Source organism: Urocitellus parryii, chromosome 10 (genome assembly GCF_045843805.1).
Source record: "Urocitellus parryii isolate mUroPar1 chromosome 10, mUroPar1.hap1, whole genome shotgun sequence".
Classification (NCBI taxonomy): Eukaryota; Metazoa; Chordata; class Mammalia; order Rodentia; family Sciuridae; genus Urocitellus; species Urocitellus parryii.
Window position 1 is genome coordinate 69,831,223 of NC_135540.1, and position 15,237 is coordinate 69,846,459.

The window sequence follows — 15,237 nt, forward strand, 5'->3', positions numbered from 1 at the left end:
AGGCCTGCCAAGCCAATTTCTTCATTGGTGTTTTTTTTTTTTTTTTTTTGATAATGCACGGACCTGTCTTGAATGACCTCTTTTTACAGAATGAGAGACTGTGGCACTGCTTTGGCATCCTAGAAACCTGGATTACAGTCTCAGCTCTGTCTCTTACTTGTAGTGTGGTTTAAGTAGGGCTGCCCGATCAAATATAAGATTGCCCAGTTAAATTTGAGTTTCAAGGAAATGACAAAATAGTTTTCTTAGTAAAAGTTATATCCCCAATACTGCATCAGATATCATTATACTAAATATTTTTCTTTGTTGTTTATCTGATATTCAAATTTGGTTGAGCATCCTGTAAATTCATTTGCTTAGTCTGGCAGCTCTAGATGTGTGGTGAAGTTACTTATACTCTCTTCTTCTTAGTTTCCTTTGTCTCTAAAGTGAAACAATGACACTTACCTTGCAGGGACACTGAGGACCTAGAGGATATAATCGATTCAACACGTTATTGATTACCTACTTTGTGCAGTGAACAAAATAGACAAAAATCTGTGCTCATGAAGTTTATAGGTCATTGTGGAGGAGATAGACAATAAGGAACATAGGTAAGTGTGCCAAATGGTGATGCATACTAAAGAGGGGGGAAGATAGCAGGGAAGAGATGATATTTGACTTGACAGAGAGGAAAGAGGGAAAGGAAGAAGGCAGGGAGGGAGGAAGCCAGCCTTGCAGATAGCTGGCTGAAGAGCATCTCAAACATGGAGACCTGCAACAGTAACAGTCCTGCAGGGGCAGATGCCTGTTGCATCAGAGGAACAGCAGGGACGTCAACGTGGCTGGCAGGAAAGCTTTGAGAAGGTAGGAGAAGGATACTATGATTAAAATGCCCTGCACATGCTTGGTACTCTTATTCCTGCTGCAGGGCTGTGTGGAAACAGATGGATGCTAGTTGATGACCACAGTGCTCTAGAGGGTCTTAAATCTTCCAAACTTACCTTTAGAGTCTCAGTTTCCCTAATAGCTGCATAGCCTCCCTTACAACAGAGGTAAGACTCATGAGAGGTTTGGTGAAGCACTGATGGCCACACCTGTGTGATGTTATTTAGAATTGCATGAAGCCCGTGAGCTACTTGAACTTTCCTTCCCAACAGGGAGAAGGCATAAAAACTTGGTCATTTTTATGATTGAGGGTACCTTCCTGCCTTTAGCTTCTTATCTCAGAACTCTAGACTGATGAGTCTAAGCCTAAAGGGTTTGTTTTCTGGGAGGGGTGGTTAGCTTCATTGCAAGTTACACAAAAAGCCCACTTCTCAGACAGGCCAGCTCAGATGACATTAGCCCATATGTCACTAGGGAGACTTGCTGTGAGCTTCAGAGGCAAGACTAGTACACACAGGCCAGGCTGAGTGTAGACAGATAAGAGGCCTGAAGGAGGTGTGGTAGAATCCAGGGCCAGCAATAATCAGGTGAGGGCACACTTTAGGGCCCAGATTGATGCAGTGTTCTTGGTCAATCCTGAAGGAGCAATTTTGTGCTAAAGCCATTATGATAGTTTGTGACCAGGCCCCAAGGAGCTCAGGCAAGGAGCTGTGGGATAATGAAATGAGTCCACAATACCTGGATCCCAGATTACAGGGTACTGCTTGCTAAAGAAAAAATGGGTTGGAGTAAATTTGTAAGACTCCCCCCCCCCTTATGTATTATTGAAAACTACCTGTGTCATTGCCTGGAGAGTGTGTTGAAGTATGGGTGGCTGGGTCCCCCTGACTCAGAGATGGGCTTGAGAATCCCAAGGTAAAAAATGAACCTGGTGATTGTTTGCAGAGTATCTGCAGTCTAATTTGAGACCTGTAGACAGACACAGATGTGTTCACCTGTTGCAGAGAGGTCTGAAGAGCAGAGAGAACTGTTTTTAACACTAAATCAAATTATCTTGTTGCATTTTGTGTTTTTATGCCAATTATCCCCTTATTGTCTCTGCATAGTTCCTTAATTTTTTCTCATGAGTATTAACCTTAATTTCCCTTATGAAATTAAAGTGATCTAGCCTACCTCTTTTACTTTTTATGGATGCAGCAGGAAAGGAACTCAGTTGGTGGGGGGTGGAGGGTGTGGGGGACGGAAAGGGGGCCTCATCTGCTTAAAATGACTGAGAAACTTCCTGGGCCCTTCAGCAGCCCCCATTTGCACAGATTTTTGCTGGTTTAACCGAACAGGCCTGGCAAGGCCTCTATTTGGCAACATCCTGGTAGCAGCCGTCTGTGCACCACACCAGCTTCAAAGAGATAAAATTGCATTTAGAAGGAAAAAAAATTTATATATATATATATATATATATATATATATATATATAGGCTAATGGCGACTGTTAATTAATTCAGATGCTTACTGGCTCCTCTCTGGCATAAATGAAGGGAACCTGCCTCTGCCTATCAGGCAGCAGCCTCAGGATCCAAGATCTAGGAACCCAAAGCCAAGGACAACCTTATTGTCTGCTCCAGGTTCAGGACAGCCAGCCCTGTCATTATTCCTGTCATTTCAAGAATAATGGGAAACTTATGGAGAGCTCTCCCCAGGAAAGAGGACTCCCAAAGCTATGCAGAGGAAGGGGAGGGGTCAGAGGAATAACAACAGAACTGTACACATTCAAATGATCATTTGCATTTCTCTCTCAAATCTCAAGGAAGGAATGGGGAGGGGAGAGAGATGCCCTGATTTCAGGTAAGGAAAAGGTACCTTGAAACTTGCATCGGAGAGCACTACACCATTAAAAGGACGACCTTGGGGACACAAGCAAAGGGGACATTTTACTTGGGAGAGCCACTAAGTCTCTTTGAGCATCCCTGCTTTCATTCAACAGGTATTTACTGAAAACATCCTGTTCTGGGCAATGAGGACCCAGAGGTGACAAAAAGCAAAGCCCCAGTTCACTTTTCTAGGGGAGGGAACAGCCAAAAAGCTGTGTATTACATACACTAGATCATACCAATAAACAATAAGTGCCATGAAGAAAATAAATCAGGATAAAGCAATAACAACTAGAATGAGCTATGTAGATTAGATGGTCACAGGGGTCCTTTTGGAAGATGACACTTGAGTTAGGAGTCCAATAATGAGGAAGCACCAACCAATTACGCCACTGTTGACAGCAGGTGCAAAAGGCCTGGGGCAGGAACACACTTGGCATATTCCAAGAACAGAAGGAAACCCTCTGCAGCAGAAGCACAAGGATCATGGTGAGTGAGGAATGAAGTGGTAGGAGGTAAGATCACTGGATTTCATTTCAAATATAATGGGAAACTCAGGGAGAGCTCTCCCCAGGAAAAAGGCTTATCCCCACCCCTCTATCCTGTACTGAGATTCAACCCAGGTAATTTCACAGGCTAGGCAAGCACTCTACCACTGAGATACATCCCCAGCCCTTTTTATTTTTTATTTTGAGACAACTTCTCATTAAGTTGCCCAGTTTGGCTTCAAACTTGTAATCCCCCTCAAGAACCTTGACTTTATTTGAATTTTTTAAATTCCATTCTGTCCTCCATACGGAGAATAGATAAAGAGGACACCAGACAGATTAAAATAGTGGCATGGCTCAGGAAGAATCAACTAAAATCATTTATACCTCAAATTCTATCCCCTAAACTCCAAGGGTCTGACTCCTCAGACTCTCAGGGAGGTTAGGAATGGGAAGCTAGTAAAAGGGAGATGCTTGTTCTTTAAAGCACGGACAGCCAACTGCGTGGCATTCAAACATCAGACAAGAGAGAGCCGGAGACAGGCCCTTCAGAAAGGGCAGGACCCAGCAACCTCCTAAGAAGAGAACAAGCCGCCATCTGTTCTGGCGACAGGGAGTGGATCAGTTCCCACCCAGTGCCTCTTCCAGGTCTTTGACTCTGGCCAGGACTCCGGACAACCCACAGGCTCAGACCCCACATCCAGCCAGCTCACAGGGCTGTCTCCCACCACAGAACACAAGTCGTCTCTCTGACACCAGATACAAACCCCAGGACCCAATCAACCCATGACCACCAACGTCACAAAACCAGACCGCCAGGCAACCAAAGGATGGTCTTGCAAGAAAGAAATGAAAGAGAGAGAGAGAGAGAGAGAGAGAGAGAGAGAGAGAGAGAGAGAAAGAAAGAAAGAAAGAAAGAAAGAAAGAAAGAAAGAAAGAAAGAAAGAAAGAAAGAAAGGACATCAAACCCAAAGCTGACAGTGCTTCTAGAACCAACTATCAACTTACAGGTAATACAGGGGACAGTAGAACAAGAGAAACACCTCCAGGGGACACTATACACAAAATCCTTAGTGGAAAACTCCTTAAGAGAATCCAGAGACTGGGGATGTAGCTCAGTGGTAGACTACTTGCCTCGCATGTGTGAGGACCTAAGTCTGATTCCTAGAATCACAAAAAGTTAATAAATAAATAAAAAATCTGTTTCTTCAATAAGTTGTAAGGAAAACAAAAAAAGAGCTGGAGAAGAAAAGTTTACAAATTAAGATATATACACCAACCACACTTGCTTGTTTCCACCCTGACTTAGAAAAACTTTGAAAAACTTGTATGAGGGCTGGGGATGTGGCTCAGGGGTAGCGCGCTCGCCTGGCATGCGTGCGGCCCAGGTTCGATCCTCAGCACCACATACCAACAAAGATGTTGTGTCCGCCGAGAACTAAAAAATAAATATTAAAAATTCTCTCTCTCTCTCACTCTCTCTCCTCTCTCACTCTCTCTTTAAAAAAAAAAAAAAAAGAAAGAAAAGAAAAACTTGTATGAGACCACAAAGGAAATTTGAACACTGACTGGATATGATATGAAGAAATTATTAGCCTTGTACGGTGGGGCACACCTGTAATCCCAGTGACTCAGGAGTCTGAGGCAGGAGGATCCCAACTTTCAGACCAGCCTGGGCAAATCTGAAACTGGCCTCATCAATTTAGCAAGACACTGTATCAAAATTTTAAAAAAAGGGCGGGGGACTATGCATGTAGCTCAGTGGTAAAACACTCCAGGTCCAATCCCTAGTACCCACTCCCCCCCAAAAAAAAAATTGTTAATTTTGTTTTGTTTCTTTCAGTACTAGGGATTGAACTCAGGAGTGCTCTTCCATGAGCCACATCCCTAGTTTTTTATTTTTTTTATTTTGAGACAGTCTCACTAAGTTTCTGAAGTAGGCCTCAAATTTGCCAAACTCCTGTCTCAGCCTCCAGAGTCACTGGGATTATAGGAATGTGCCACCACACCCGGCTTCCTTTTTGAGACAAAGTCTCAGTAAATTGCTGAAGCTAGCCTCAAACTTGCAATTTTTAAAATAAATAAATAAATAAAGGGCTGGGGATGTAGCTTCTAGGTAGAGCTCCCCTGGGTTCAGTCTCCAGTATGAAAGAAAAAAAATGGCCCTAGGGACAGGTGTTCTGTAAGAACCCACACAGAAACAGCCCACTAGCTAGTACACTGTACGACAGCGGGATCACAGGATCACACTCAGCAGATCCACCATCCTTCGCTGCATCACCTGCAGAGCCTCCAGAGAGTATTCGCTGAAGAATGGAAGAATCCATATTTTTCTTTCTATAATCCCTCCAACCGGAGTTACCCCAAACTCACGACATCCTGTAAGGAGTAGATTTCTTTTTCCTTTATGCTAACTGACCTCAGGTTCAAAATGTCACACTGAAGGCCACACTGACTTTACCCACATCTTTCAGAACACACATATTCTGATTACGTTCCTGTCCTTCCTGCCCAAGTGCCCACTTCCTCAATGGGGACGGAGCTCTCCACCACCCACTTTTATTCCCATGAAAGAGGCACGTGGACCTCACCCTCATTCACAATGTCTAGAAGAAAGTATGTTAAAGGAACATATCAAAGTGTGTTAAAGGAACTTTCCACTACAGTGGTTTCCAAACTGCAGTCTCTGGGAAAACTTCATTTTGGTACCTCCTGGGAACCATGCTCAAAAGCCTCTCAAACACAACATTACTCTTGCAGGATCCCATGTAACAGCAACCCTGGAGGTCGTCAGAAAGGAGCAGGACCTCCAAGCTGTCCCACATCTCTGGCAAAGAACTATCAAACCAAAGCCGATAAGCACCACATCCATTTCTCCAACACTAAACAGAGGCCGGAGCTTTGGGCGCAATCTCAGGACCCACCAAAAGTGCCTGGGAGTCTCTCGGAGCTCTAGGCCTGTATGGGATACCTGTCTCATTACCATCTTCCCTAGATAAAGGACCTGCTTCCTAATAGGTGATATTTTCAAGTGGCTTCAAGAGAGAAGAAAGATGACAAGGAACACCAGGATATTATTGCCAGCCACGTGTGACCATTTCAACTCTGAAGGCAAGGAGCCAAAAGTGCTATCTGTACAAGCCTGTCAATTAGAGGTGCTGGGAAGATCAATGGATGGATCAAGCCTCCTGGAATAATGAGGAGGGGCTCAGGTCTGAACTGACCCTGTGACAAGAGGGGAAGAAGAACTCAGCAAATTTAACACCCAGCAATGGAGTTTGGGGAAGGCTTAAGAGAGGCTGGCAGCTGCAGCCCGCTCCAGGCCCCCCTTGGCCAGCTGGCGCCCGCAGAGCAAGGGTCAATAGCTGCATTGCACTGAATTGAGATGTTTAAAGACAAAGAAACCCCAGATTACAGCAAGGAAGGCAAAGGTCATTTAGCACCAAGATGAAAACAATCCCTCTCTCCTAGGGTAGGTTAAGCCCATGAGCAGAGTCACCAGAATGGCTGGAGCAACAGAAGAGTGGGATGAAGGCAGGTGCTAGGAGGGCCCTAGTGTCTGCCTGCATTACAGGGAAGATCACAGTACATCCAGAAGAGAGACAGGATACCATAGTCCTGGGGCATCCAGGCCCCAGCCAAACCCTCCCTGTGCCCTGTTCAGATCTTCCCTGTGCCTCACTGTATCCCCCCAGACTATCTCTGCCCAGGCCCAGGCCCATCTGGCTGCCTCCTAGGTCTGTGCATGGCTTGTTTTGACCACTCCTGGTGGGATTATCACCATTAGACAGCTTTCACTGGTCACCAGAGGCATGGGGCCAGCAAGAGAAAAATGAGAACAGTTATGATTATACCCCTTTCATCTTTGTACAACACTTGAGAGTTTTCACTGGCATCTTCACCCACATTAGTGCATTTAAGTCTCAAAAACCCTTTGTGTGCAGGCAGAAATGGAGGGCCAGAGCATTTAAGTCTATATTATAAAATCATAGTCAATGGAGGAATCAAGCCTGGGAGTTTTAGTTCACTGTGCAGGGGCTTATACACACACACACACACACACACACACACACACACACACTCATTCACTCTATCCTCAGAGTCAGGAACTGGTCTGATGGGTATGCCTTTCTATCAAGCACATTTTCCATTTCATTTCCCAAAGCAGCCCCAGGTTGTCTCAGACCAGTCATCCCCAACATCATTCTGACTCTACAAGGTTGGCCTGTTCACTTCTATTCTATAGATTAGAAGTTGAAGGGCAGCGAGTGGCCAGGGACAAATAGGGCCTAGACCTGGAACACTGGTCTCCAGAGTCCTAATGAGGGCCTTTTCTGCCAGGCATATATGACCCCAACATCAGCCACCCCTAGATCATCTGCAGGATTTCTGCCATATTCAATGCCGATTGTACTTTTTTTAAAAATTATTGATGGTCCTTTGTTTTATTTATTTACTTGTTTGTTCGTTTATTTAAATGCAGTGCTGAGAATCAAACCCAGTGCCTCACACATGCTAGGCAAGCACTCTACCACTGAGCCACAACCCCAGCCCCCAATTGCACTTTTATTACTACTATTCCTATTAAATAGAATCATTCTTGTGACTGCATATGTTTAAAGTGATACTTTATCAGGCAGAGTGGGGCACACCTGCAGTCTCAGCTACTTGAGTGGCTGAGGCAGAAAGATTGCTTGAGCTCATGAGCTCAAAACCAGCCTAGGCAAAAATGAGAGATTCCCCCATATCAAAATACATATAGAAACAAAGTAAGGCTTTATATTACTGCCACAAATGGAAAAATCAGTATCATCGGCAATAACTAATGGGGATTCCTAAAAATAAATAGTACTAAAACAAGATGATCTCCATTCTAGTCAGGCACCCTTTGCTACTTAAAGAGTCTGGGCCAATGGCGGCTCTCTCCGCATTTCGAAAGACACACTAGCAAGTGTTTAAAAGGTGTTAAAGCCAGACTAGCACCAACCTTAAACTTTCCCCTTGAAGAAATCACGAGGATTGGTAGAGAACTGAAAAGAGAAGAACTTTCTCACTAGGTGACTCGATGTTATTTCATGCTTTAACCACCTTAAGTCATTTCACTGCAGTTTCATCCTATGCAGTAGGGAACATCTCATTATATTTTGGGAAAGGAGACAAGACGGCTAACAGACAACCCACCACAAGGGTAACCAATGCCATAGTCTCAAAGTCCCTCCCATCTATTGCCCAGAGCCAGCCAGCTTCTGGGCAAGCCCAGGGGCTGCCAGTCACCATGTTTCTGGCTCCAATGCCCTTGTCTTAGCTTGTGTCTTATGCAGAGTGCAGTACTGACCACTCCAAAACTCCTCTGGGAATTAGGATCCAGCAGGCCACTGGAAGTTGCAGCAGTGGCTCCCATACCCCTCAGTAGCCAGGAAGCCTTGCCATGCACCCTAGCAAAAAAGGGAGACTTGGGCCAATAACATAGGCACTTCCCCCAGGTCTAGTACACATCAAGTCTGCAGCTGGGGGCTGGAACTGCCCCAGAACCTCCTTCCTCACCTCAAATCCTACACCTCTCAACCACGGGTTGTCCAAAGTATCTCTGAAAATAGCCTAAGAAAACGATTTTCAAGCAAACCCAAGAACCAAGAGTCAAAGAGGGGGAAAAAAATAGATACAACGCCGGGCAGGGGTAAAAAGACCTCCAAACTTGGTCCTTGACTGCCGGCACCGAGAGCAGAACAAGGAAAGCTTGGCCAGGTGGGCACCTCGCGTGCTCAGCCAGGTTGCAAAGCAGCAAATGGCAACATCGGCGCATCAAGCTACTCTGGCTGAGCCAGAGACGGTCGGCAGGGATGGATCAATGCTACCCGTGCTGCGGGCTTCGGGGATAGACTCTGCGATCACGAAATACGAGGTCTGGGGACGAAGGACTTGATATCCCCTGGCGGTGAATGAACCCAGATGGGCCCTCCCAGCCGCCCTCCGACTCAGCCAATGTCCTGCCTGGGACAGTGTCTGGGGTGAAGCTCCCTGAGACTACGCCTGGAGAGGAGTCTTTTTTTTTTTTTTTTTTTTTTTTTAAATCTAACACCGAGCCGAACACCCGTTGGAAAAGTCAACCCCGACGAAAATTGGGATTTAGCACAAAAGCGGAGGGCAGGGGAGGAGGCTCTGCCAGCTTTACCTTTTCTCTTTATTCTGTTTTCGGGATTTGTGCAGGAGTCCGATGAGCACCACGGCGGCACGGATCCCCGCCTTTCGGCAATGCATCCTCCCTGCCGGCTGGGACATGGCGAGGCCGCCGGCGGTGCCCGGCCGCGCCCTCGCCCGCCCGTCGCGCGTCCCCGCCGCCCCGGCTCCGCTGGACTCCAAGCTGCCCGCGCCGGCCCCAGCGCCAGCGCCCCGGCCCCCAGCCTCCAGTCTCGCATGGGCCCCGCCCCGCCTAGGTGCGCCCCAGGGGTCAGGTGACTGGGCGCTCACTTCCTGGAGACCTTCAGCATCTCCTCGGGACCCGCGGGGCGGCCGGCGTCCGCTCTCCGCGCGCGGGCATTTCCGAGGCTCGCTCCTAGCGCGGTACGGGCCGGCGGCTCCCCGGTTCTCGCTCAGACGCGCCGCCTGCTCCCGGCCCCGCCCCGCACCCCGGCTGCAGCCAGCTCCGGCTGCCGGGTCGCCTGCGAAGGGAGGTAGCCCGCTCAGGCCGGCGGTCCCTGGGCTCAAGCGCCCGTGTCCGCTCCGAGCCCAGCGCCCGCAATCTCCCCTAATCCCGGCCACCCGGCCCCTGCTTTCTCTCGCCCGCGCCCCGCGCGTCCCAGCCCGCTGGCCCTGGGCTCCCTCCCCAGGCAGAGCCGGCTGACGCGCTCTCGCTGCCCGGCCCGCCGGGATACTTCTCTGATGCTGTCACTGTCTTTAAAACAGGGAGAAAAAACATGCACCGAAAGGAAACGCGTGTCCTCCATCCAAGCGAAACTGCCTTCACTTGCGGCCATCCGAAGGCCTCCCCTGCCCCCGGGGCCAGGCTTCGGGCAATTAGAGGGGGGTCCTCGGCCAGGTCGCGAGTTGGGGGGAGGGGGCGTTTCGATTAAACAGATGGCTACCTCCCCTCGCAGCGCGCAAAAGGATTGTCTTGAGGGATGGAGGGACCTGCTCGGGTCAGCTCCCCTTAACATTTGCTTTCCCGGCTGGCGGTGGCAGTTTGACACAACACAGTGTGGTTAACTTCACATTGAGCACCAGGTTGCCGGGAAGATGCAGGTCAGGCGTCCCACCCCACCCTCCTGGCCCCTCCACCCACGCCGCATCGACCCTCCCCACACCGAGGGCAAACTCCATCTTCACTTTGGAACCGAAGCACGCAAGGTCACGTTAGCTCCTGTGGAAGAGTTCACCGCCAGTCCCTGCTATAAGCTCCGGGCCTCCCTGATAAGTCTTCCTCGACCACTTCCATTTGCTGCGGGACTTCACAGACCCCTCCCATCCTTGAAGCAGAACTAACCGCTTTGCCCCCTAGAGGAAAGGAATTGGGCAGGAAGGTGGAGGGAATTAAAACAAGCCAATTAGTCCATCTTTGGAAACAGTCCTGTTGGGGCCAAGGAGTTCCCTGAGGCAATTTTCCTTGTTTTTTTATACAGTCTGGTGTTCAAACAGAAAATCCATCAGGGAAGGGGGCCATCCTGAAGAGGGGAAGGGGCTGCAAATGAATTCCAGAGCCAGAGGCTCAGCCCTGCCTTTCCTATGGCCACAGCTCTTGCTGGCACTGGGATGGAGGGGACAGAATCCCAGAGTGTTTCCAAAAGGCACCCAGTTTTTTTTATGAAGCATCCATTAGCAATGGCCTTGAGCCCTCCTGAGCCACCTGTGTGGTGGGGGATCACAGATAAAGCCATGGATATCTATTTATAACCAGATTAAAGTGACCCCAGGCCCATCACTGGGATTAGCAGCTAGGCAAGCTACACCAGCAGTGACTTCAAAATCACTGAGAGAAGAATAGGGAAATGAGTGTCCTAGGTGGGGAAGAGGGGAGAGTCCCAACACAGGTCTTCTCCAGCCCCAGTATCACATAATACCTACAGGTTAACTGATGGGCAGCTTCAGCTGGATGGCAGCAAGGGCAATGAGGGACATAGGTTTAGTCCAGCACAGGGTGTATTTTATCCATTACAGGGTAAGGCTGCATCCCTGTGGAAAGCTGGTCTTCCTCCCCCACAGGTGAGAGTGAGGATGGCTCCCACCCATTCCCAGCTGCCTGGGGACCTGTCCAGGCCAAGTGCACAGCAAGGGAGCAGGGCACTGAGATTAAGATGCAAAATGTTTCCACCAAGCAGGTTCCATTATTCACTTTTGTTCTGGGATTCCAGGTCCTTTCAGCTCCTCCACCACCCCAACATGGCTAAAAACACAAAGCTATCTCCAAAGACTATCATTTCTCAGATCCTGATGCCTGAGGTTCTAAGAGGTACACATTTTCTGGGTGTGTGAGAGCTCTTCCTCCCTGCCCTCAAGCCTTCCATCTTTGGGACATAGACAGGATTCCCTTGCCAAACTCCTGTTCCAGCCCCCAAGCCCCACACACACACACCACAGAGGAAACACCAAAACACAAGGAAATCCATCAATGGCGGAGAATGCAATGCTCATCTATGCTAGGCTTGTCTATTCTACCAACATTTATTAACACAAGCCATCCCGCTTCGTGCAAGATTATGGCAAGAAACAAATAGAAGACCATTCTCACCCAGAATAAGCCTGGCTAACACACACCCCATTGCAAAGCAATACCATAGTGTGTGCAGTGCATCCCAGCCAATGGTTCCCCAAATCAGGCCACCCGCAAGCAATGTTCACCATTTTTGACCTTGATGTCATACTGCTTGATTATTTACTTATTACTTTGATTTCCTAAATCAGCTCTCTTTTTTATTTAATGTTCAATGAAAATATTGTTACCACTCTAAATGAAAATCCATGATCACTATCAAGACCATGAAAGCAAATACAGAAAAACACTTAAAAAAAAGAAAAGAAATACAGTTTTGTTAAATTCTACCTCAATGCTGTTTCCTGATGAAGGCTCTGAGCATAAAGCACCTTCTTTAAAGAAAGAAAAATAGGCCAGTGAGAGGTGTAAGCGAGATACTTGCACCAAACTAAGACACTGTCCTTGAATAAATCACAGTTCAGAAGATATCTGAAAGGGAACAATTTTCACATTAGTGACTCGAAGAGGTTCTAAGGCCACATCCCTGGGCACTTTGGGATGGACCACAAAAATTGCACATCTTCAGGTCACAGAAAATCAAGGTCAGTGAGGACTACAGCAGTCAGAGAAGGGATCTTCTTCCAGGTCCAAGGCCACCCCGCAGTTTATCCCCACAGTGTCCCCACTCACAACCCCAAGATCCCACAATCCCCAAGAACAAAGTGCCAGCCAGCTGCCAGCCTGGGTCTCTGCCCCAGTGCAGGGGAAACCCAAAGGATTGTGGCGGCCTGGGTGGGAGTCAGGGGTGGGAGCAGGAACAGGAAAGTTAATCATGAACAGAGGGCAGACAGCTGCACAGCCCGTGCCTAAGGGGCTAGTGGGTTGAGACAGACAGACACAGACATGCATGCTTGGTCCTGAAGAAAAGGGCCTTCTGTGCCTGAGAATCTGCTCCAAGAGACACATCCATGTGAAACTGGGAATCAGCCCTGCTGCCAGTGCCCCTGGTCTCAGACAGAGCCTGCAGCAAATGCTCCCTCCCTGTCCCACCCGACCTTGGACTCCACTGCTCTGCACCAAAATGACTTGCAACCTTTCTTGGCTGGGACTGAGATAGATGTGAGCAAGAGGGGCTTTGGAGCAGAGAGGGTAGGCCCTTTGATTAAAAACAGATGTCTTCAGATGCCTTGCCCCTCCCCTTCTGCAGGGTCTCCAGCCAGTCTCTGGAGCACACAAGCTTTGGAGCAATGCAAGAGTTATAAACTCAGGACAGGAAAGCACACCCACTCTCTTCTACTTTGGGGGACAAAAATATATTAACACACACATGCTGGACGAAATCACTCAGAAGCCCCCTCTCAATTCAGACCTCACACTTATTTGTCAAAAAACTGACATTCACACCTGTACTTATCAAGAAACTGACACTCTAAGCAGGTACATTAGCGCCCCCTGCTGGGACGCAGCACAGTTGCATCTCCTGGAGATTAAGGTATGGAGAGTGGGAAGGGATAGAGGGAAAAAGAGGGCAGAGAGGGAGATGGAAAAGGTGGGGAAAAAAGAAAAATTGAGAAGCTCATTGGAAGTGTGGGAGAAGTCTCTGTTTTGAAAAGAGAGAGACACAGGAAGAGTCTTTGCCAACACAATGACTGTCCTCCCAGCTCCTAACATTCCCTACCAGAGCTCATAACCAGCACCCAAGAGGCCCACCCCACAGTGACTCCCACAGGAGGCCTCCACATTGCCAGGCAGGGCTGGAAGTCACCAAAGACAAGCTGTAGGGACCATAGTTCAGGCCTATTGTCCTAGAGCCAGACATCTATTAAGCAGAGGATCGGATAATAAATTGGCTTGGGTTTTAAAAACAGATTTTGATGACTTGTGTGGCATTTCCAAGCCCAGGAAAGAAATCCCACTGAGGAAACCCACAGATCCCACTCAACAATGAGCGTCCAGCCCTGGGGCTGCCCGTCAGGTGGTACCTGCAGTCATCAAGAGAAGCCAGTATTGTGTGCTATTGGCTATTGATCAGGACTTTGTTGATTTTCTATTGAGGAGTTACAAAAAGCTGGTAGAGAAAGAAAAAAGGAGTTGTTTTTGTTTTGGGTTTTGGTTTCTTTGTTTTGTTTTGTTTTTTCATATATTGCTTTGGTTACTGAAGGTATTTAAAATCTCTCTCTCTTCTCTCTCTCTTTGTCTCTCCCCCACCCAGGGCTTTGTACATGCCAGGCCAGTGCTCTACTACCACTGAGCTACACCTTTTTTTTTTTTTTTTTTTTTTGAGACAGGTTCTCAATAAGTTGTCCAGGCTAGCCTCAAACTTGGAATCCTCCTGCTCAGCCCCCTGAGTAGCTGGAATTACATGTGTACACCTGGCGCCTCTCTCTCTCTCTCTCTCTCTCTCTCTCTCTCTCTCTCTCTCTCCCTTTCTCTCATTTTATGAATTTTTAAATTTCTATAAAGCTACATGACTATAATTTTTCCCACAGTGGAAACATTTGAAAGGATTCTTCTGAGTGTAACATTTCTGAAGAACATGAAGAAATGTTCTACCCAGGGGCCACTCCAGAAAATTAGGAGCTCAGGCTGTCTGCAGCACAGTCTGTCTCACAACCAGTGTCCCCTGGCCTCCGTCTCACTGATTAACCAAAACTCCAAGCTACTGCTACCCGAAAAGCCACTTCCAGTGCTAGGGTCTCTGGGCCTGAGTGGGAAGCCGGAAGGGATGCTGTCTTCCCATAATATTAGCAACATTGCTTAGCAACAGCATCCTTCAAAGCAAGAACCAGCAGACTCTCCAAAAGTCTATTCTGTTTGGCTCTACAAAGAACAGAGTGGTTTCTTTATGCATGTATTATTTATATACTGTTTTATATGCCCAGTAACGCAGTCTGTGCCTGGCTTCTTTGGGAGATGACGAATTACGCTTAAATGAAATTTCCAGTCAACTAGAGCTCTGAGGAGCAAAACTTTGTGTTTGCTTGCTTGCTTGCTAGTTTGCTGTTATTGTAATGACCTTGCCTCGAAATTTATCTAAAATGTCTTATGTACTGTTGTCCTTTTCAAAGACATGTTTAGGAAGCTTTTCAAGGTGACTCAGAATCATTATCAATATCAACTACTCTAGTGAACTGAAACGCAGTTTTGAACTGACAAATCATTGAAGTGAGAGACCCATTTGGCCCTGCACTTAGTGTCCCCAAACAGCTGTGGAGCAAAGACACCACAGTGAGGAAATAAAACCACAGACCTTGCCAATAAAGAAGCCTGAGTTGGAATCCCACCTTCAGTTTTTACTATCTACGTGGCCTCTGGCTAACCATTAACC